General features: G+C 42.4%; 1 long non-coding RNA gene across 1 annotated transcript; it reads left to right on the plus strand.

Annotated features, from left to right (window-relative positions):
* The first annotated feature begins 18 nt into the window (after window positions 1–18).
* On the plus strand, window positions 19–1,446 carry LOC124029587. Its single transcript, XR_006837804.1, has 3 exons — window positions 19–341; window positions 734–860; window positions 1,094–1,446. It is a non-coding gene; the product is annotated as an uncharacterized LOC124029587 (long non-coding RNA).
* Window positions 1,447–5,952: the final 4,506 nt, after the last annotated feature.

Here is a 5,952-nt window from a genome sequence, read left to right on the forward strand (position 1 = left end):
CTTCCTTTGGCTCTTACACCATCCTGAACTCTGCTTCCCCCAGGAGACTGTTCTTCCTTTGGCTCTTACACCATCCTGGACTCTGCTTCCCCCAGGAGACTGTTCTTCATTTGGCTCTTACACCATCCTGGACTCTGCTTCCCCCAGGAGACTGTTCTTCCTTTGGCTCTTACACCATCCTGGACTCTGCTTCCCCCAGGAGACTGTTCTTCCTTTGGCTCTCACACCATACTGGACTCTGCTTCCCACCTGATCCTCCCCCAGGAGACTGTGCAGGCGATGTGAGGAATAGTTACTGTTTGGAGACGGAGGGATTAGAGAGATGTCTGCAACACATTGAGGTAAGCTATAGCCTAACCTATATTTTGTTACCTAGCCTAAGGGTTGTAAGTGTGTATTTGGTATGTTTTTACGTTTGTATGAAAAGTTTCACAAATTAGTTGCATTTTTAGACCTATACATGCATCTTGTAAGACCCTATGATCTGTGAAGTGTACATGATACAGAAAATGTCTTTGTTTCATTATTCTCCTTATAGTGGGCTCTAAAATATGGAATATCTCTAGATTCTGGAGAAAAAAATCACTTTTAATGTTTGAGACATTTAGCATTATCTCAAAGACCGTCGTGAGAATTAGTTTTACCCTTGAAGAGGATGTAGGTACCTTTAGGATAATAATAATAATAATAATAATAATAATAATAATAATAATAAAATCACTATTACTAACAGGATGCAGTATTCAAACCCTGGCCACTGACAGACATCCGAGTGTGAGGGTGACCTTGAGGGACTCACCTGCTGATATCTGGCAGGAATGAGTATGACCTGTGACCTGGTGGTCGTCGGGAAGCCAGAGGTAATGTCATATATTTTATATTATTTATTTTTTTATATATATATATTTTTTTACTGTATTATTGACTATGTTTGTTTTATTCCATGTGTAACTCTGTTGTTGTTTGTGTCTAACTGCTTTGCTTTATCTTGGCCAGGTCGCAGTTGTAAATGAGAACTTGTTCTCAACTAACCTACCCGGTTAAATAAATAATAAATACAACTATGATTTGTGTAACTTATATCTGTCTCTAGGACCATCCCAGCAGACTCTCCTGACTGCCCAAAGAGAGAGAGTGCCCATCACTTTGGGGCGGTGGGCTGGTGTTCCGAAAATGGATAAGGAGCCATTCAACAGCGAATTCAAAGATGCACACATCTATAAAGACATAAATGTACAGTGCCTTGCAAAAGTATTCATCCCACTTGGCATTTTTCCTATTTTGTTGCATTACAACCTGTAATTTAAATGGATTTTTATTTCGATTTCATGTAACACAAAATAGTCCATATTGGTGAATTTCAATGAAAATAATGACTTGTTTCAAAAAATTCCTAAAAATAAAAAACGGAAAAGTGGTGCATGCATATGTGTTCACCCCCTTTACTATGAAGCCCCTCCCCTTTACTATGAAGCCCCTCCCCTTTACTATGAAGCCCCTCCCCTTTACTATGACGCCCCTCCCTTTACCATGAAGCCCCCCTTTACTGTGACGCCCCTCCCCTTTACTATGAAGCCCCTCCCCTTTACTATGACGCCCCTAAATAAGATCAATTACCTTCAGAAGTCACATCATTAGTTAAATAAAGTCTATAAATAAAGAGGCAACAAAGAGACCAAAAATAACCCTGAGTGTGTATTTAATCTGAAATGTAACTTCTTAAAGTGTCAATCAGCAGTAGAAACAATAACAAAGTGTCCTCCCTGCTCCTCTTTCTGTAAAAAGCTGAGTGATGAAGAGAAATGTAACCGCTCTCCAATGTATAGAGCTATGGAAGCAAGGACTGACCATCCACGATATCAACATTGTAGTTTTTATTTAAGTTTTATTCAGTTTTCTTGTTTTTCAATCAACCAACAAAACACATTCCACATTCACAGATGTGACAGACTTTTTTAAAAGAAGAGAAAAAAAGTTTTAAAATATAATAATACATTTGAAAAAAAATACAATTAAAATAAAAGATTAAGAAAAATAATAAAAGTTTTTTTATTTTTTTTTATTTTTCCTTGGTGCATATATATATATATATATATATATATATATATACATAAAAAAAATAAACACAAAAAAAAACATATTTTTATTAGCTATTTCTAGCCTTAGCTGAGATGACGGGCCAATAATTTGTTTTTAGGTTATACAGCACCTTACACAACATGTATCTGCACATTTCCCTAGTCACCCCGTTCACTCTGTCCAGTTTGAAATATAGTTGAATAGTGGAGACCAGAGTCTATCAAACTTGGGCTGTCTCTTGTGGAGGTCATAAGTGAGCTTTTCAAGAGGAAGAAAGTCAACAATCTGGTCAATCCACATTTTAAATGTAGGAGGGGCATTAGGGGCCCACAATAGGAGAATACATTTCTTAGCAAAGTATGTAATAGTCATGAGCAAATGTTTACATTTACATTTACATTTAAGTCATTTAGCAGACGCTCTTATCCAGAGCGACTTACAAATTGGTGCAATCACCTTATGACATCCAGTGGGACAGTCACTTAACAATAGTGCATCTAAAACTTAGGGGGGGTGGGGTGAGAGGGATTACTTAACCTATCCTAGGTATTCCTTAAAGAGGTGGGGTTTCAGGTGTCTCCGGAAGGTGGTGATTGACTCCGCTGTCCTGGCGTCGTGAGGGAGTTTGTTCCACCATTGGGGGGCCAGGGCAGCAAACAGTTTTGACTGGGCTGAGCGGGAGCTGTACTTCCTCAGTGGTAGGGAGGCGAGCAGGCCAGAGGTGGATGAACGCAGTGCCCTTGTTTGGGTGTAGGGCCTGATCAGAGCCTGGAGGTACTGAGGTGCCGTTCCCCTCACAGCTCCGTAGGCAAGCACCATGGTCTTGTAGCGGATGCGAGCTTCAACTGGAAGCCAGTGGAGAGAACGGAGGAGCGGGGTGACGTGAGAGAACTTGGGAAGGTTGAACACCAGACGGGCTGCGGCGTTCTGGATGAGTTGAAGGGGTTTAATGGCACAGGCAGGGAGCCCAGCCAACAGCGAGTTGCAGTAATCCAGACGGGAGATGACAAGTGCCTGGATTAGGACCTGCGCCGCTTCCTGTGTGAGGCAGGGTCGTACTCTGCGGATGTTGTAGAGCATGAACCTACAGGAACGGGCCACCGCCTTGATGTTAGTTGAGAACGACAGGGTGTTGTCCAGGATCACGCCAAGGTTCTTGGCGCTCTGGGAGGAGGACACAATGGAGTTGTCAACCGTGATGGCGAGATCATGGAGCGGGCAGTCCTTCCCCGGGAGGAAGAGCAGCTCCGTCTTGCCGAGGTTCAGCTTGAGGTGGTGATCCGTCATCCACACTGATATGTCTGCCAGACATGCAGAGATGCGGTTCGCCACCTGGTCATCAGAAGGGGGAAAGGAGAAGATTAATTGTGTGTCGTCTGCATAGCAATGATAAGAGAGACCATGTGAGGTTATGACAGAGCCATTGACTTGGTGTATAGCGAGAATAGGAGAGGGCCAAGAACAGAGCCTAGGGACACCAGTGGTGAGAGCGCGTGGTGAGGAGACAGATTCGCCACGCCACCTGTCAAGATGACCTGTCAGGTAGGAGCGCAATCCAAGCGTGGGCGCGAGAGATGCAACTCGGAGAGGGTGGAAGGGAGGATCCTGATGGTTCACAGTATCGAAGGCAGGTGATCTGAAGGATGAGCAGAGGAGAGAGAGTTGGCACCAGCAGTGCGGAGCGCCTCCGTGATACAGAGGAGAGGCAGTCTCAGTTGAATGACTAGTCTTGAAACCTGACTGATTTGGATCAAGAAGGTCATTCAAATGTTCTCTGTCAGGATCAAGAACAAAGTCCAGCTGGGCATTAAGAAGATAGATACTGCAGGGTCATATCAAACTGTACCTCTAGTATTTTCTGTGCAGCAGTATGTATAGATTGCCAGAATCTCTGCAGCTCAAAATACATGCATATAGGTTCCACTTTCAGAGGCAAGATTCTTTTACAGTTAGGATATAAGATCTGTTTTCATTCTATGGAGTCTCAAGGAGTATAATAACATTTGTAGAAAAATTTGTAATTAGATTATTTCATTTTACATTAGTAGAGGAGCAGAATACCCTGTCGCAAACCTCCGCCCCATAACTCATCACTGATAGTCAGACCAAGGTCCTTTTCTCAGATTATTTTCAAAGGAGTTAAGGAGGGCCTCTTTCTCAGAAAGGAGTCTATATATGTAAGATATTTTTTGCCTTTAATGGATTGTGCTGTGACAAGAAGGGTTTCAACTTCATTCACCTGAGTTCTAAACCTCCTCTTAAATGAGGTAAATGAGGAAATGACATGTCTAATTTGAAGATATAAAAAAAAAAAGAAATGGGATCTTGGCACATCGAATTCACTGCAGAGCTCTTGAAAGGATTTCAGTGTAGTGGTTTTCTGATGAAATAGGTCTGAAAGGTCCTGATCCCTAGAGTATGCCAAAGATTAAAGTTGGCATCCCTCAGGGCTTTTGGCAAGTCTGGGTTGCCTACTATAGGCAGTGAGAACATATTTGGGAGGAAGTGCCCAGGTATTTCTTACAGTCCCTCCACGCTAGTAGGTGCTGTAAATCACACTTGTTTTGGCTATGTTGCCCACTTCACTAAAGTTATTAATTAATATAATTGAGCTTAAGGGCAATGAACCACAGGATAGGCTTCTATCTGAATCCACGTTGACTCTTGTCTGTTTTTGATCCATGTTAGCATGTTGCGTATTTGGGCAGACCAGTAGTACAATTGAAGGGAGGGAAGAGCAAGACCACCCTTCGATTCAGGTTTCGATAGAGTGGAAAACATGATCCTAGGTTTTTATTGACCCATATAAATTTGGTGATGCTTTGGTTAGTTATTTTGAAAAGGGAAAGTGGGAGATAGCATGGGAGCATCTGAAATAAGTAGTTCAGTCTAGGGGGGACGTTCATACGGATGACATTAATTCTTCCTACTAAGCTAATTGGGAGGGAGATCCAGGTTTGGAGTTCGTTCTTGATTCGATCCAGGAGTGGAAGATAATTTTCCTTGAAAAGGAAATTCAGATCTGGTGTTATGAAGATCCCGACCAAGAAGATCTCAAGATCTGTTTTCAGTCTTAGAAAAGTTCAATATGGGCCCAAATTGTATTAAATGGATCAAATCACTATACTCAGTTGGTAGAGCATGGCGCTTGTAACGCCAGGGTAGTGGGTTCGATCCCCGGGACCACCCATACGTAGAATGTATGCACACATGACTGTAAGTCGCTTTGGATAAAAGCGTCTGCTAAATGGCATATATTATTATTATTATTATTATTACTCTCATCCAAATGCCATGGTGACTACTAATGGACTGAACTCTGACAGATTCCCTCTGGAACGGGGCACAAGACAAGGGTGCTCGCTGTCCCCGCTGCTCTACTTGTTGGGGGCGGAGCCTCTGGCAGAGCTGATAAGGAGCAATCCAAGTATTATGGGTGTTTCTGCAGGCGGCCTGCAGCACAAGATTTCGCTTTACGCGGATGATGTCTCGCTCTACATATCCAACCCTGAGAAATCCCTCCCTCTCATTTTAGACACAATTGCTCAGTATGGCAAGTTTTCAGGTTATAAGATCAATGTGAACAAATCCACTGTCTGCCCTCTCAATATTACACTCACCAGCTCTATGAAGACACTATGTCCTTTCAATATTACACTCACCAGCTCTATGAAGACACTATGTCCTTTCAATATTACACTCACCAGCTCTATGAAGACACTATGTCCTTTCAATATTACACTCACCAGCTCTATGAAGACACTATGTCCTTTCAATATTACACTCACCAGCTCTATGAAGACACTATGTCCTTTCAATATTACACTCACCAGCTCTATGAAGACACTATGTCCTTTCAATATTACACTCACC

Source organism: Oncorhynchus gorbuscha, unplaced genomic scaffold (assembly GCF_021184085.1).
Source record: "Oncorhynchus gorbuscha isolate QuinsamMale2020 ecotype Even-year unplaced genomic scaffold, OgorEven_v1.0 Un_scaffold_6894, whole genome shotgun sequence".
Lineage (NCBI taxonomy): Eukaryota > Metazoa > Chordata > Actinopteri > Salmoniformes > Salmonidae > Oncorhynchus > Oncorhynchus gorbuscha.